Genomic DNA, 17,554 nt, shown 5'->3' with positions numbered 1-17,554 from the left:
TCTGAAATTAGTCCCTTGATCGGACCACATCTTGTATGGCTTTCCCAATCGTGTGATAAATCTTCCTAATGACATAAGGAAGGAATCGGTGTCAAGACTAGGGAGGAGATCAAGGTGCACGCATCTGGTTATGAGACACTTGTAGATAATTCCCCAGCATTTCTCTCTTCTACAACCTATCTTTATCGTGTACGGCCCAAAACAGTCTACGCCTGTTGACCAGAACGGGGGCTTATAGAGTCTCAGCCGTGATGAAGGTAAGTCAGCCATTTTGGGTGTAGAAGGTGAGGCACGCCATCTCCTACAGTCCACACACTGGTGCTGATGTTTCTTAACGGCTTGACGTCCTCTGAGGATCCAATAGGTGCACCATATTTCTGCAAACAGCCTCTCCGCACCTGGGTGAAGGAGCTGGTCATCATAAGTTTTTATGATGAGCTTGGTCAGGGGATGTTCAGCTCTAGTATGATGGGATGAATACTGTCTGGATCTAAGTCTGCGGCTCGACAGAGGCGGCATCTGACTCTGATGAGACCGGTAAGACTGTCAAATTCAGGGGACAACACGCTAAGACGGCTGTATGAACCGTCTTCCTGAGCTCCTCCTCGCTGCATGCTGGGAACTCTGTTGGCAACTTAGGCCAAGTGTCAGCAGTTTGTGACAGGAAGGGTGGACCATGTGACCAACGATTGAGAACAGTTAGGTCGGCGAGATGTTTCCTTCTGGTGATGTCATCAGCGGGATTAAGATCAGAGGTCACAAACCGCCACTGTTCAGGTGATGTCAGCTCCTGTATTTCACAGATTCTAGTCCCCACAAATACCTTATAGTGACAGGAACTAGACTGGATCCTCTGCAGCACCGTTGTAGAGTCTGTCCACAGGTAGATCGACTGCAGGAGTATGGTGAACTCAGTCTGGAGTAATTTGGCCAAGTGGGCTCCTGTGAGTGCTGCACAAAGCTCCAATTGGGGCATTGACACCTGTTTGCGTGGGGCCACTCTCGAGCGAGCCATCAGGAATGATGTGGCGATGGGCAGTTGTTGCTCTATTACTCAGAGATAAGCCACAGCTCCATAAGCCTTTTCTGATGCGTCACAGAATATATGAGCCTTGTACTGTATGTCGCATTGCTGGAGTTGTGAGAAGGAGCATAGCAGCGGGGAATGGTGACATGCTAAAGCTGTAACAGTTCACTTTTCCACTCAAGCTAGGACTGAAGTAGATTCCCTTCGATGGGCTGATCCCATCCTCTGTCTGTGCTCCACAGGGCCTGTACAATCAGCTTGGCCCTTGTAGTGTAGGGACAAATATAACCTAGTGGGTCATACTGGGTAGCTAGTACCTTGTACACATTGTGCAGCGTGATCGTGAAGTAGGTTATAGGGTGGTGCTTATATCCCAGGACGTCTGTCGGGCAGTGTCAGCTGAGTCCTAATGTTGACTCTTGTGGGTCGAGACTTTTGATTTTCAACCAAAGCTCGCAGCTCTCCGATCTAGCTGAAGAGGGCAGGTGTGCAACTACTTCGGGCACGTTGCTCACCCACTGGCGTATCTCGAATCCTCTGTTGAGGTTTAAAGTTATCATCTTAAATGTTTATACGCTGATTATATTGCTTTATATAAGAAAGGCCTAACTCTGAGTACACTCTGTGCCAAAAAGTGCTGACAGGAAACTGCATGCTTTTGCAGAGCGTGCTTTTGCAGCTAGAATGAAGTGAAAGTGAAACCGACTAGACTGTTTGATCGAAACTTAAAGTGTGGTGTGACGTGAGAGCAAGTATATAAATAATTAGGCTTCCGTTTGTGCTTCAGACCTTGGGTTGTGTGTTGTGTGCTAAGGTCTCCATATCCGGATATTTAAAATAAAGATCATTTTTTAAAGTAAAAAGACCACTTTTGAGCCGTGTCTTTTTGGCCCTAAAGAATCCGAAAGAACCGGAAATTAACACTTGGTGCCGTGACCCAGATTCTTGTGCGGCTGAGGGGACTAATTTGGACCTTAAGGTACGATCTGATATGAGGTGGACAACAGACCGGTCTAAAAGAGTATAGGTAAGCGCAAGCCTGTTGAAAATTGTGCACATTGGATGAATTCTAAATTAGTTGTCCACTGAATTGATGATTGTTACTGTTAAATTGGCTCAGTAGTGGAAATTAAACTAAATTATAAAATCTGTTAAGTAGATTTCAGGTGACATGTCTATGATAATTTTGGGTAATTTGGGATAAATAAAAGTAAAGTTTGGGGATATTTGATGAAAGCTCATTGTTGTTAATACTGGGGTGGATTTTTAATTGTTGTGACGTATGTTTGAAGTGGGTGTGTTATGTGTGCGTTACGTCAGCCAAGAAAAGAGATTAGATTAGGACATGAGTAAACCTCTTATTCGGTCGATGAGCTGCTTTGCCTCTTCTGGATTGGACAGGGACTGTAAACAATTATCCACGTAGAAGCAGTGTGGACAGTGTCACAGATGTCCTTGTGGGTGTCTTCGTGCTCCCTTGCATGTCTCTGTTGGGCGAAAATAGCACAAGAGGGGCTACATGTTATTCCGAAGGGCAAAACTCTCCACTCATATACGTCTGGGGGCCGGTCAGTTTCACAATCCCTCCACAGAAACCGCAGTAGAGGACAATCCTCTGGTAGCAGCCGGATCTGATGAAACGTGGCTTTTATATCTCCACTCACGGCTACAGGGTGTTGCCAGAAGCGTTTCCAACATAGCTACAGCCTCTCTGTCCTCCTTTGACCATGTAACCTCCTTCTCTGTCCTGAAGGGGTAGCATCTAGTTGCCACAAACGCTTCACATCTTGATGCAGGGCCTCCGCAGGAGAAAGGCAATATTCAGGCACTGCATGTCCCCCTCAGATGTAGGCATACTACTGGCCGGCTCCTGGATGGCCCATCTGAGCTTGGTGCAGATGGCTACTGGCCCTTTGGACGACCCCCGAAGGACGGACGGACAGGGGTGATGAGAAGAGCGTTATCTGAGCCAATCAGCACTAAAGGTTGGACCTGGTTAAATCCCTCAATCTGGACTTTCTGTAAGTGAAGATACTTCTTCTTTAACTTTTCAGCTGGACATGACTGAGTAGCTAGGCTCAGCTGTTGGGCTGTGAAGGCATGTGTTACTTTGTACCTCACTTTGGGCTTAGCCCTTGGTGACACCTGAAATGAGACAAAGCCTCCCTTCATCTCGATTACATCTCGACGGATAGTTCTCAGTGAGAGTGTTGCTTCCTCCTGTTCCAAACCTAGAGATTTAACTGAAGCAGAACAGTCTTCTCTGAGCCATCATCGAGTACGGCAAATGTGTCCGGAGATTTGCCACCATGATGTAGTTGGATGGGTACTACCTTAAGCATAACCCGACCTGAGTGACTTGAATAGTTTAGGTAGACCATACTAGTACTCACAGTTATTACGTTAAGGTCCCGCTTCTTGGCCTCAACCAGGTCATGGAGCACCAACAAATGCTGGTCACCACAGGTGCTGCACGGCTTCTTCAGAGTGCACTGATCTGGAGAATGTTTACAGCCACAGCGCCAGCATTTGGCCTTCTCCGTAATCCAGATAGCCATAGTTTTGAGGTCTAGCCTTTTGAATCCATCACAGCCATTGGGATAATGCTTTGTCCCTTCACAATATGGACAATAAGGTTTGAACTTCTGTCTCTTCTTAGGTTGGACTGTTGAGTCTGGAGCTGTAGATCCTACCTCCTGTTTTAGCTTGGCTTGGGCTGGATTTGGGCCATAGTAGATGGAAGCAGATTTATTTTGTAGCTTGGGCCCTGCTGAGGCTTTCAAATGCCCCCGTGGCTTGTCCGGGGGCATTTGAAAGGCTTGTCTGGATAGCTGAAGGGCTTGGGATTTCTGTTCGAGCCATTCTGAGAAGTCGTACATATTGTACGCTCTGCTGCTGCCAATGCGGATGATCCCCCGGGTGATACAGTACTCGATGATGTAGGCCCTGTAGTTCAGGGGGAGCTTGGTAAGCAGTCTGTCCACATGTGAACCACAATGGAGCTCACTGGCTGCTACTTCATCCATGGACGAACTGCCTTGGCTGTCCGTACCTCTGCTCTAGAGCCCTCATCGCACTAGTGTAAGGAGGGCCAGTAATACCCTCAGAGCAGGACTCTGAGGGTATTACTGGCACAGTTAGTGGCTTTGTGGTATCATGTAACACCTCACTGCTAGGTTGTAGTGGTGCAACTTCTGTTATGGAGAAAATATGTTGGGCTTGTTCTAACGCTTCTGTTTCCGAGGGAAGAGGACTGCCAGGTTTAGAACCTTGCTCCAAACGCTCCACCTGCTTTAGTAATGTCTCACGAGTTTCCTCCATAGACACTTGCAGTTGAGTCATGTGTTGGAGGACACTGCTCCAAACTGATTCCATCTTCTGCTATCTTTCTTCCTCTTCATAGTCTGAGCTACTTGAACTACTTGGAGCTCTAGATGGCTCGGATGGCTCAGTTAGATTGTGCTCATAGTCCACCAGATGTCCCAGTTTCTTCTCCCGCTTTTCTCCCGATGCACTTCTATCCTGAGGGTTTGCCATCTTATTAACTCAGCCAAGGCGAATCCAGCTTGAAGGACCACTTGTAATATATGTTTGCACTGATTGCCAATCACGCTTCAACTGAGTTGTCCTCGGTCAGAAGGAATGGTACTCCACAGTGATGTAGTTCAAATAACTTTAATAAAGAGGTGGCAGATGGCATCAACAGGATGAACAGCGTTGGCAGGGATGCGATTGAATTACAACATTCAAATGTAAGTAAAGGGGGTGTGAGTGTGTGTATGTGTGTAGTCATGTGGTAAGCATGCACACAATATTAACTCACACAGGAATGCAAGTAAATACGTTATTCCTCCGATGCACCTCTCAGCTGTGCAGAACCACACTGAACGCGTTCCCAACCAGAAGTACAATACCGAGGTGCATCATGGGTAATATAGTCTAAACAAGGCGCAGTAAACAAGCGGACTTTTAACATGATGGTTGATCTCTGCAAAGGTTTGAGGTACAGTTTGAGGTAAAACTTGAAGAAGTTCAAAACTTCCAGAGAGCAATTCAGAAATATGATCCCAGGTCCCATTCCCATAACTTTTTGATCATACCCCATATGTATTCTAGTCATCTATAACTTTTGGCGACCCATCTTATTTGGGTCACCCAGGTCTTCCTTGCTTAATGCCTAGATTTAATAAAGGCATGCTTGCAGCTTTAAACATTTTAATCTGGCTTCATTTTGACCAAGTGATGCTGGCCTCGATGCTGTTGGCAGTTTGGAATGATTTGTGCAAAGGGACCATCTATTCAGCAATATTTGCTTCCTGCTTTAACTCAGTTCTTACCATTTTCAGCAAAACCTCTGAGCACAGCACAGATTGAGCTTTTCTTACAGGGCAAAAGGCCGCCTAATGAAAATATCTGAATAGGTCTAGACTTTGAAAAGCACCGCCATTCACATGGCAACATTTGACTGCTTTTAGAGGGTCAGTGTGAAATGATGCAGATAAACAGAATGAAAACAGAGTGAGAGAGTGCGCAAGCGAGAGCGAAACACATCTTAAACTTGGGCTGGTTTCTCAGGGGACAAAAATAGGTGTAAACACTAGATTTGTACACAAAATGAACAATAAAAACAGTCTGAAGTTTCATTATCAGCCCTTGATTCAAGAGTATCCCAGCATTATGTTGTGGGTTTGGAGTAAAACTAAGATCCAGGCGAGAACTGTGTGTTCTTGGCAATTCCCCACTCTCTCCCTGAAACAGAGATGTGCTGACAGTCGTACGACTTGAAATGTAAATAGGTCCAACATTAGTATTCAACCAACATCCTCGTACTCTGTTTTTGTGTCTGCTGCATGTGTGTGTCTGTGTATAAAGGCGAGGGGGTGGGGGGTAACAGTAGGGAATTGGAGTATTTGATCAGGCTCCCCTCGGTTTAGTGTGAATCTCAGTAGCAGGAGTTCATCTGTGGGACAGTCAGTAACGACGAGCAGATCAGCTTCATTGCAGCGTTTGCCTTATTTTCTGAATTGCGAGTGGGCTTATTTTGTGTATGTCATTGTGTGTCACTATGAGCTTCAGCATCTGTCTCCTTGCAAGCAGCACTCCTCCATCCCACACATTCAATACACAAGATATCGCTGAAACGTGCAAACAGTAAGCTGCGAAACTCCTACGCAGCTTGTGTGTGTGTGTGTGTGTATTCTTACAGGGTTCTTTGTCTGCCACATTCACCGGTAAGTGAACCCTTGTCCCTGAAAATCCAAATGACACAGTAGACTGTTCCTGTCACCCATAAATCCAGGCAATTATCGTGAGGTGCACGCACACACACACACACACACACACACACACACACACACACACACACACACACACACACACACACACACACACACACAATAGTAGATATTTTGTGTGAACCAACCTCACCAATCTATGCCTGCCGGTGTGTTAATCTGGCATCTTTTATGTCAGTTGGCAGAGAGTGAAGAAGAAAGAAGAGTTTTTTGTTCCCCAGTAATTCAAGGCTAGATGTGATTTGTAAAAGCTCCAGAAATTCTTTAAAACTTTACAAATGAACATAAATCACTTCAGTAAAAGTACTGGAAGTGTGCAGTATTTCATGATGTGATGCAAAAGAGCTGACTACCTTTTTCCTTCTTCATGAAAAAGAAAGCAGCTTTCTCTTGGCTTCACAGCCCATAAACCATCTATAACTGCTGGAAATCAGGGCTGAAAATTTGGCTTTTCATGCAGCGCAGGCAGCACAAGGACTACTACTTTTTTAAAAATATGGTCAAAAAGATGTTTAAAAACTTTTACAAAGGGAGTGATTCTAGTCAATCAGATCCAGTCTAGGAGAGAACATCCTATTAATCCTAATACATTTCCAGTTTCACTGTACAATACCTATGTGCAATAAAGGAATCCTTATCTTGTAGGATATATAAGAATTACTGTAATTCACTGGGCAAGTGAAGTGCTTGCAAGATAGTCTTTACTGAGTATGTGTAAATCGGTGCTAAATAATTAAACTTGTTATTTACACCAGCTTCTTGGCAAGAAATAGCATACACGTTATTTCAGTTTCCATAAACACAGTTTTGATAATGCAGAAGCAGATTTTGCACATAAAATGCTAGTTTTCTGCTATGCCTGCTAAAGATTTACAATAGGATTTACAAAACCTGTAAAAATCTAAAAATGGAAGTGAATCAATTTTACACATCTTCTCACTAAAGATTTTATTTTCACAACTATTTCCATTGTAGATTCTCATTGAAGGCATCAAAACTATGAATGAACAAATATGGAGTTGTTTTATTTAAAAAAGTGTGAAATAACTCAAAACATGTTTTATATTTTATATTCTTTAAAACAGCCACCCTTAGCTTTGATTACTGCTTTGGACACTCGGCATTCTCTCAATGAGCTTCATGAGGTCGTCACATGAAAAGGTTTTCCAACAGTCTTGAGAGATTTCCCAGAGATGCTGAGCACTTGTTGGTCCTTTTGCCTTCACTCTGCGCTCCATTTCATCCCAAACTATCTCTATTGGGTTTAGGTCAGGTGACTGTGGAAGCCAGGCCATCTGGTGCAGCACTCCATCACTCCTTCTTGGACAAATAGCCATTACACAGCCTGGAGGTGTGTTTGGGATCATTGTCCTGTTGAAAAATAAATGATGGTCCAACTAAATGCAAACTGGATAGAATGGCATGTCACTGCAGGATGCTGTGGTAGCCATGCTGGTTCAGTGTGCCTTCAGTTTTGAATAAATCTCCAACAGTGTCACCAGTGAAGCACCCCACATCATCACAACTCCTCCTCCATGCTTCAAAGTGGGAGCCATGCATGTGGAGACCATCCGTTCACCTTTTCTGCGTCGCACAAAGACACGGCAGGTGGAACCAAAGAGCTCAAATTTGGGCTGATCAGACCAAAGCACAGATTTCCACTGGTCTAATGTCCACTCCTTGTGTTTCTTGGCCCAAACAAATCTCTTCTGCTTGTTGCTTTTCCTTAGTAGTGGTTTCTTAGCAGCTATTTGACTATAAAGGCCTGATTCACACAGAAGCTGAGGCTGGTGACTCGGATGAATTCATCCTCAGCAACAGAGCTGACTCTTGGTCTTCCTTTCCTGGGGCGGTCCTCATGTGAGCCCGTTTTGTTGTAGTGCTTGATGGTTTTTGTGATTGCACTTGGGGCACATTCGAAGTTTTAGAAAATATCCTTGGTAAAACACTGAACTGCAATTTGCCCTGACGCATTGGAGTGTGAGGGTGTGAACATTATGTTACACGTGCTTAGACACAGGAAAAACAATGACAACAACAAAAACAAACAAACACTTGCATGAATAAACGTGCGAATGAGGCTTGTAAGAGAGATAAGATAATCCTTTGAGTGCTGAAATTGAGCAGAAAAGCACTGTATAAGTACCAGTCATTTACAAATTACATTGCTGGTGAATTTATATTTATTCAACATGACACAAAGGTAATTTTGTAAACAATTTTATTAGAGACAAAAAGGATAAAAAGCTTCAAAGTGAAATCCAACTCTCATATCTCCTGGCTTTGAAACATCAAGATGGTGATAAGTGCCTTGAGGCGACTGTTATTGTGATTCGGCACTAGATACATAAAAATTAGCTGAACTGAACTGAACTGAATTGATAGAGAAATGGGACTCTAGTATTGTCATGCCTTTTCTTTTCATTGGCTTCATTTTTCAGTTCTGGAGTACTGAACCAGCTTTACCACTTCAGGACTTAGATGACTCTCTACCAGAAAATCTTGAAGGGAGAACGCCCGAGTCCGAAGGTCAAGAGAAGCTGACAACGATCTGAAACACACCAGCAGGTCCACCTTTATTCTACTCTATTCTACTTATGCTCTATCATGTGTATTTGATCTGTAGAAATCTATGACAAGGTGTGTGTAGCCTAAATATGAAAATCCTGCATTTAAAAGTTTACTTAAGCAAGTTCCCATATAAATAAGCCTGGCTCCATGATGTACCACACCCAGTCAACCATTTCCTGCTGATTGGTAATTTAGACAGCTGTAAATATTATGAGAAGCATAGTTTAGCATTTAGTATTTTGTGAGGCTAAGAGAAATCCAATTTAGATATGCATAACATGGATGATTTTAATTAGCTTTTATGATACGTGATGCATGTTAATAAGATGTAAAGATGATAAGATGAGTATTCTTCCAGGAACCTCACGTTTATGAGGTTTTTTTTTTCTAATTAACATTCAGATTATAATTAGTTAATATTAACTAATTGGGAAATGCAATTATGTACATAGAACCTTAGTCACACGGACAAGCAATGAGATACTGTTATGCTGTTAATGTTATCAGATAGTTCTCCTGCATTAGAGAAAAGCTGAACACTACAAAGCGTAATATTCACACACTTTCCAAACAAGTTTTGTATTCCACAATATGCTTTGTACAACAGCAGACATGCACCAGACGCCAGCGCCGTCTTTCTCTTTTCTTTTTTTAATTTTAAACCTCTGACTGTTGTTATCAGGGTTCGAGCATGTTGCCTTATCTTCATTCACACTCTACAGTCCGCACAGCTACAACAGAGCAAAATGCCACATAGCAAATCAATCACATAAAAAAATATGTCTGTGGTTATTAAAGTTTTGTCTTAGCAGTGGAAAAACATAGCCTGAAGTGTGTTCCAAATTCTACCAAGATTGTAAGCATATTACCATCATGCACATATTGACACATTTTAACAATCAAGCCATTCATTAGCATTATCATAATTATTCACATAGCTGCAGATCTTGTTTAGTCTCTTCAGCTAACAGTTGCCTTTCAAAAATAATTACCCTGTAAAAATGTTGTGTGTACTTTTCTGTGCTCTAATGTATAGTAATGAGTACAAAATGCATTAAGATTCCCCATGGTCACCACCTGACATAATGAGTTTTCCCTATTTCTCATTTTGCTACAGTTTGAGAATGCATTATCACCTAGTACATAGCTCATTTCAGAGTAAAACATCTTTTTTAAAGTGAAATAAGTGAAATGACAAAGAGTAAGACACAAAAGGTAAGAATGCAGGGATTTTTCTACAAGAGCAATGTGGATGACTTGGGTGAGTTGTGTTGTTATCAGGGTATGTCTGCAACTTAGATGTAGCACACAAAACCTAAAGCCAGTGCTACCTTATATTTAGCTAATTCCTTTCCTCAGAGTGGTTATTAGATTGCCCAAAAAGAAACACACACACTCGGAGAATAATTCACACTAAAATTGACTCTTGGATTAAATACTTACTTGTAACTCTACTCTTTGTATTTATCTTTGCCTTCTCCAGCTCACACAAATTTCCATGTAGCCCTGCATCAGACAGGCAGGCAAAGAGCTAGCATCACTAGCAGCTGAGCACATGAACAGTACCCAGAGACTAACACCCATTATAATACATCTTTATAAGGTATTTCACGAGGTCAGTTAAGCTCATGTTTCCACAACATTAAGGTGTTTATCAAAAATTTTAACATGGACAGCGTACACATTAACGTTAGCTGTTTAACTATTAGCAATCACCTGGTAGCCTCAAGATGTTGTTATTAAGCTAGCAGGTAGCAGCTAATTATAAAATTATACCATCAGTTATACATCATCAGTCCTGTCTATCAAATTTCGATCATCTTTTTTTTTCTCTTAAATTCACAGATTAAAGTTGAACGTTAGTCTGCCTGTGTAACTCATTTTGATCAGCACTGAAAGCATGGTGCCAAATCACCAGAATCACATGAAATAAACAGGGCTACAGCTGAATACATTTTTCCTGAATCAGTATTGTTTTAATCTTATTTATTTTAAAAAGCCATTCTCCCAACTTTGTAATTGGCACTTTTGCCATTTTCCCTCATGGTATCTAAAATGGTATTGAGTACTGAGCAAGTGTGAATTTACAATAGTAGAAAGCATGTGTAAGATTCTCATTTTTGGGCCTCTGCCTTTAGGAGTCACCCCAGCTACAGTATGTGAGGACTCAGGGCTGTGTGTCGGACAGGGTCGTCTGCAGTACGGGGGCCCCACAGGGAACGGTTCTGGCTCCGTTCCTCTTCACCATCTACACTGCAGACTTCTCCCACAATTCCACCCAGTGCTTCCTGCAGAAGTTCTCTGATGACTCTGCAATAGTCGGCCTCATCACTGATGGGGACGACAAGGAGTACAGAGGACTGACTCAAGACTTTGTGGACTGGTGCCAGCTGAACTACCTCCAGATCAACGCCAGTAAAACCAAGGAGCTGGTGGTAGACTTCCGCAGGCACAAGCATTCTCCACTGCAACCACTGAACATCCAGGGTATGGACATTGAGGCTGTGGACAGCTACAGGTACCTTGGTGTTCATCTGAACAACAGACTGGACTGGACTCATAACTCAGACGCCCTCTACAGGAAAGGGCAGAGCAGGCTGTACCTGCTGCGGAGACTCAGGTCGTTTGGGGTGGAGGGCCCACTCCTGAAGACCTTCTATGACTCTGTTGTGGCTTCTGCTATCTTTTATGGTGTGGTCTGCTGGGGCGGCAGCATCTCTGCTGGGGACAGGAAGAGACTGAACAGGGTGATCCGAAGGGCCAGCTCTGTTCTAGGATGCCCTCTGGACCCAGTGGAGGTGGTGAGTGACAGGAGAATGGCGGCTAAGCTGTCATCCCTGTTGGACAACGTCTCCCACCCCATGCAGCAGACTGTGACAGCACTGAGCAGCTCCTTCAGTGGGAGACTGCGGCACCCACGGTGTGGGACGGAGAGATTTCGCAGGTCTTTCCTCCCCACTGCTGTCAGACTCCACAACAAAGACTTTAACTGAACAAACACACACATCCACACATGTGCAATAACACTAAGTGCAATAATCTTTTCTGGCATCGTTGTATTTTTACTCAGTTGTATATAGCATTCGTATTCTATTTTTATCTTATTGTATATTTTTATTCTATTTTATTCTACTGTATATAGTATATTATTTTATTCTATTCTGTACAGTTGTGTACTGTATTTATTCTTATTGTATTCTAATTTTTGCGTCATAACTTTTGCACTGTCCACTTCCTGCTGTGACAAAACAAATTTCCCACGTGTGGGACTAATAAAGGTTATCTTATCTTATCTAGTCATCTGCCTCCACCTCACTCTACCCCTTGCATCCTCTTCTGTCAAACCAGCCCTCTGCATGGCCTCCTTCTGAATGTCATAGATGTAGTTTAGTTGTAATGCTTGTTTTTGCTGCTGCTACCATGTAGATTATTTAAAGTCTCAGGTAGTCATGCTTGGACATGGTTGTGACGTGCTAAGTTGTTAAATGAGTAAAATTGTTTGACAACATCCAAAGACTCTGTGAGTCCAAGGTACAGACTTCTTACGTGGACATTTAGGCAGTTAACCAACCAGTAATGTTATTTGTTAGACATTTGTCTTAAAACATGTACCATAACCACAGACATGGTAGAGAGATCCAGTTCAGTGACTCAAATTAGCAGAAGTGAGTCCTTGCATTATTGCATCATTTTTAGAATTATTTCATCATTATTTATCTACTTTACCAGATTATAACATATTTATTTCTGTTGCAGAGTTGCAGAGACTCTTTAACATGAGAACCTATTTGGACACTACTGAGTGTTTATTTGTTTATGCCTTGTGATTTTGTGTGGGTTCTTGTGAAGACAGCTGCTAAAAAGTGTACTTTTGTGTAATTGGTTATTACTGCATGCATTTTAAGTCAGGATCTGTGTCAGTCAGACCTGGTAACAACAGAGATTCTTGACAATTCAGGCTGAGGCTAAACAGAGTCAGTTAAGACAGTGTGTGAGTGTGTGTGTGTGCAAAATGAGAGCGGCAAGTAAGTGCATGCTTAACCAAGCTCCAGCACCTCTTGATGCCGCATATGTCTCGTCCTCCTCCCATGGCGAGAAGCTCATCATCAGAATAGCTCTCCCTTTTTTTTCCTCTCTCTTTCTCTCCCTCGCTCTCTCTTTCCCTGGTGCGCCACACTTGTTGAGGAGCTGTCACATCTTTCTCTCCCCTTTCCCTCCCTCTCCACTCTCTCTTTCCTCGCTCTGTCATCTTTCCAGCGTGGCTGCAGGGGCGGATCAAAGCTGGGTGGAGGCGGAGGGAGAGATGGGTGGGGGGGTGTTGGAGAGAGAAGAAGCAGGATGAAGACGAAATATTTCTGTTTTTTCGGGGTGAAAGAGAGGACAGGGTTGCTCTGTAACACACATGCAAAGCCTCACCAAAATATGCTGCTGTGAGGAGTGCAGAGATTTGGGTTGCTCCTGAAAGGGCACATGCATGAATGGAAAAAAAGCTAATGCATATTTGTAATGATCAAATATAGAGCTAAATATTAATATCATACCCTTCCTTACTAATACAGAGGACTTAATAAAACACTTAATAAACACACGTCACCCAGTCTGATCGTGTGAGAAAGGTTAAAGCAACATGGCTGGTGTTGTTTGAGAAGCTGCTGTCATTACAGATCGGAGGCGTGTAATAATGTTTTCATATGAATCCCCTTACACATATAGTGCAGTATTTTCTTTCTACCACAAGGTGACAGCGTTGGATGATCTGACCAAAGACTGTGAAATTACAGGCTCTGGCACATTTGACCCAGTAATTCACCTCATACTACACTGCAAATGTTTAACTATATATCTGGGCAATAGCAATTTAAAATATTGTAACAGGCAGTGGTTAATCTGTTTGGCTGTGCAAAAAAAAATGCATGGATTTAGTGAAGGTGGTGCAAAAATCTATTTACACTATACTATACATATAGATTTTTAGTGCTATGTTAAGGATTCACATTAGAGACTCACACTGTAATTTTTGTTATATTGACCCAGAATATAAGAGTAAAATACTCAGTTAAAAAAAATTTGAGATAGAGTGCTTCTTGGATTTAAAATGTTTTTATTTGGATATCCGCTCTTTAAGTCTGACATCATTTGACGTTTAAAAAGTCGAAGGATCACTGCGACATCACTGACAGTTACAAACTGTCTAAATTCATCTTTAATAAAATGATCAGTGTGGCTGCACTACAAGGTGTAACAATTAAGTTTAACACCCAGGCATCCATGAAAACAGAATATATGAAATTTAATGAAGTTAGCAGGATGTTAGCTCGCTAGTTTCCACCTAATACACCATGTTCTGACTGAGGGAAAAAATTAAAACGTACAGCTCTGCTATCATTTCCAACATAAATGAAGAAAACTAAACAGCAGTGATGTTTGTAGGGTTACTGAAGTTGGGCTAGCTGGTATATAATGATTGGCTATGTGGTGGCTAGTGACACAGCTATGTTAGCATAATATAAACACATTAGCACAATGAAGCTGGAGGATGAACGCTAACTCTTTTCCACTCTCACCTTTTAACGTGAGGGCTCCCGATGGTTAGGGACAAATGTAATCGCATGGCAGGATGCTGTAAACAGACCAAACTTCAGTCAGGAGAACAACTGAGATAATCCATCCACAATACGAGGTTAGTCATTCATATACTGCTGCATGTGCTGGACTGTAGTTAATGATGGTTAATGATGTTTTCGCAGCATGTGGGAGAAAAATAACTTGCAGTGAATTAGGTGCAGACAGTTAATGGCAAGTTATACTCGATTTTTAAGATGAAGCCATTTTAACCATTGTACGTGGAAAAACTTGCGATACATTGAGCATATTTCATATATCGCCCACCCCTACATCAGCCTTGCCCTCCATACTACTTTAGAACAACTTGACAAACCAGGCAGGTGGCCCAGAATGCTCTTCATGGACTTCAGTTCTGTCTTTAACACTGTTGTCCCCAGCAAACTGGTGTCCAAACTCCAGAATCCGGGTCTGAGCAAAACCATTTGCACATGGATTTCCTAACAAACCATCCCCAGACTGTCAGGACTAGCAAACACACAATCTTGGTCCAAGTTTGCTTCATGTTTCCCTTTTACTTAGTTCTATTTATAGTTTTATTTATACTGTCATGTTTTTTCTTAGTTTCATTCTCGATTCCTGGTTGTTTAGAGTTTGTCATCCTCTTGCGTCAGTCCCTGTATTAAGTTCATTTGTGTCTGTTTTCCCGTTTAGATTACTTTCTGTTTTACTTTGATAGTTATTTGTCTCTTGTGTTTGGTGTTTAGTCCTACTTTCCCCACGTCGTGTTTGCTCCCGTGTGTTTCCTGCAGCTGTATCCAATTCCCATTATCCCTCATTGTGTATTTAAGCCCACTCAGTCCTTTGTTCCTTATCAGTACATTAGTTATCCCTTCCTGTGCCATTTCCTCGATGGTTTGTTTTTCTGCTTTCATGGTTTCCCTGGACTCCTGGATTTAGATACCTTTTGGACTTTGTTTCCCTTGGACTGTCTTCTCATACTCATTAAAAGCATATTATGCCTCCCATGTCTACATAAGTCTACATATGCTGCCATATTCACACTCAACCTGACAGCCTCTGGAATCCCACAAGCTACAAGCTCTCCTTAAGTTCTCTTATTAAAGACAACATCCAATGATCGTGCTGAAAAAGAAATTCATAATTTCTCAGTGAGAAATTTATATTTATGAATAAGGATTTTAAATATGTAGGTCACATGTTTTCAAATATCCACAGGTGCAAATTTTTGTTAAGGCAAAATAATCCATCATTTCCTAACTCCCAAAAACAATGTCCCATGGAGGTGATGTTAATACACGAGCCTTGTAAGAAAGGAGTTATCTCAAAAATGTATAAGAAATATGGAGCATGGCAGAATGGAGGGAACTGTACGGAGCTCTATAACAAACACAAAACCTCAGTCTGTGCAAGACATGACCTTTTACTATTCAAAGTAACACATTGTTTACATTGGCCTAAACAGAGAATAGATTAGGTCTTTGAAAATACAGATTCCGTGTGTGATCACCACGGGCTGACTCCATCTTCTTTAGGTCTTATGTTTTGGAGCTGATGTAGAATTTCATCTTATTGGTCCAGCATTTATCTAACGATTTTTTCTAATGATACAGACCTGAACCTGGACCGCTTGGTTCCAGTTCTAGCAATAACTGACTTTATCATTTTTGTATGGTGACATTTGACAACTCCAACACCAACACTTTTTAATCTGATAAATCATGTGATAAAACATCTGGATTGGGGAAAATATCTAAAAAAAAAGAAAAAAGAAAAGCCAAGAATTTCTTTTTAATGAAATCTGTTAACCTGTTAAATGATGGTAATGAGCTGCATTTATCTGCTACATCCTTCACCCATCACATTTTCTCTTTGGGTATGTTTAGGCCTGTACTATTAAATATTTCAGTTTTTTTCCTTTTCGTATAAATTTGACAAGTTGATTGTCTATTGGTTGTTTTGAAATGAAAAAGAAAAGTTAGGATCTAAGAGCTCAGCAGTTAATCAGAAAATATGGATCTCTTTATGGATTTTTTAAACTTGGCATCTGAATATTCAGCACTTTGCATTTGAGAATATGATTTTTAATTCAATTCTGTATTTAAGCCAGTGAAGATAAGCTAATATGGTAGAATATATATGTCTCTTTCTAAGCCCTTCCAGTAATCTAAATAACTAAGTATCTAGACGATCCTTAAAAAACCTCAACTTGGGTCATTTTATGGGAGAACAATTTCAAAAAGGGAAACTATCGTTCTTATTTTCTTGTCCTAACAAATAAAAAGAAATCTTCAACTTCAAATGCCCTTTGCAATGCTCCAGAAACCCCTGCAAAACTCCTGAGAAGGGTCCTAAACCACACCTACGGAAACTTTAGCAAAGTTTAATGACCTACATTTGCTGAGAGACAAGTCAGTTCTTCAATTGATATTCTCAGTCCTCTGGAGTTCTGACACACTTGTACTGGTCATGCCCGAGATGAGTTACATTTTAAAAGTCATTTCTTGGCCATGGTTGAGGGTTTTGCAATTGCCAATCCTTGCAAATGTACATGACCTAAAACTGCTAATATTATAGAATGTCATTGAGGTAGAGGTCATCAGCTATTCAAATGAAGAGGTCTTTAAGGAATACCAGACCTCTAGTAAACCCAAGAACTAGAAGTTAGCGAGCGCCAGATGGCGTATTTAGAAAAATGAATCAAAAGGGCAAGAGGAAGATATTTCACAGATGGGCTGTAACTGACCCACAAACAAAATATTAGAAGGCATAAAGGCACAGTTTGCTTGGACCTTGTCAGTAATTGGGTGGATGGTTAGTTTAAGTGTATCTCTCTAAAAGCTGAACAAAAACTCAGAGATAGTTGAAGGTGCTCTCTTGCCTTATGGCTCTGTTCAGGTGAAGAGAGTCTTGTTGAAAAATCTATTATAATAAAACTTTATAAAGTTTGAGATTGTATCTATTACTATCAGTTTCAAACCCTTTTATGCCTGTCCATGGAGCGGTGTTACAAACACTTTTTGTACTTGTGAGGTAAGCAGGAGGCATCATAGCAGACCGGTGGCATTAAAAATCCTGA

At 41.6% G+C, this 17,554-nt stretch overlaps 1 long non-coding RNA gene across 1 annotated transcript; it reads left to right on the top strand.

Annotated features, from left to right (window-relative positions):
* The first annotated feature begins 2,567 nt into the window (after nt 1-2,567).
* Nucleotides 2,568-11,201, top strand: LOC146573649 (uncharacterized). The gene is made up of 3 exons (XR_014892554.1): nt 2,568-3,048; nt 8,763-8,889; nt 11,031-11,201. It is a non-coding gene; the product is annotated as an uncharacterized LOC146573649 (long non-coding RNA).
* Nucleotides 11,202-17,554: the final 6,353 nt, after the last annotated feature.

Source organism: Mchenga conophoros, linkage group LG5, assembly GCF_057382185.1.
Source record: "Mchenga conophoros isolate Kocher_MC1m ecotype Shallow Benthic linkage group LG5, M_conophoros_male_GT1.1, whole genome shotgun sequence".
Lineage (NCBI taxonomy): Eukaryota > Metazoa > Chordata > Actinopteri > Cichliformes > Cichlidae > Mchenga > Mchenga conophoros.
This window is presented reverse-complemented; position numbering and strand designations above follow the sequence as displayed.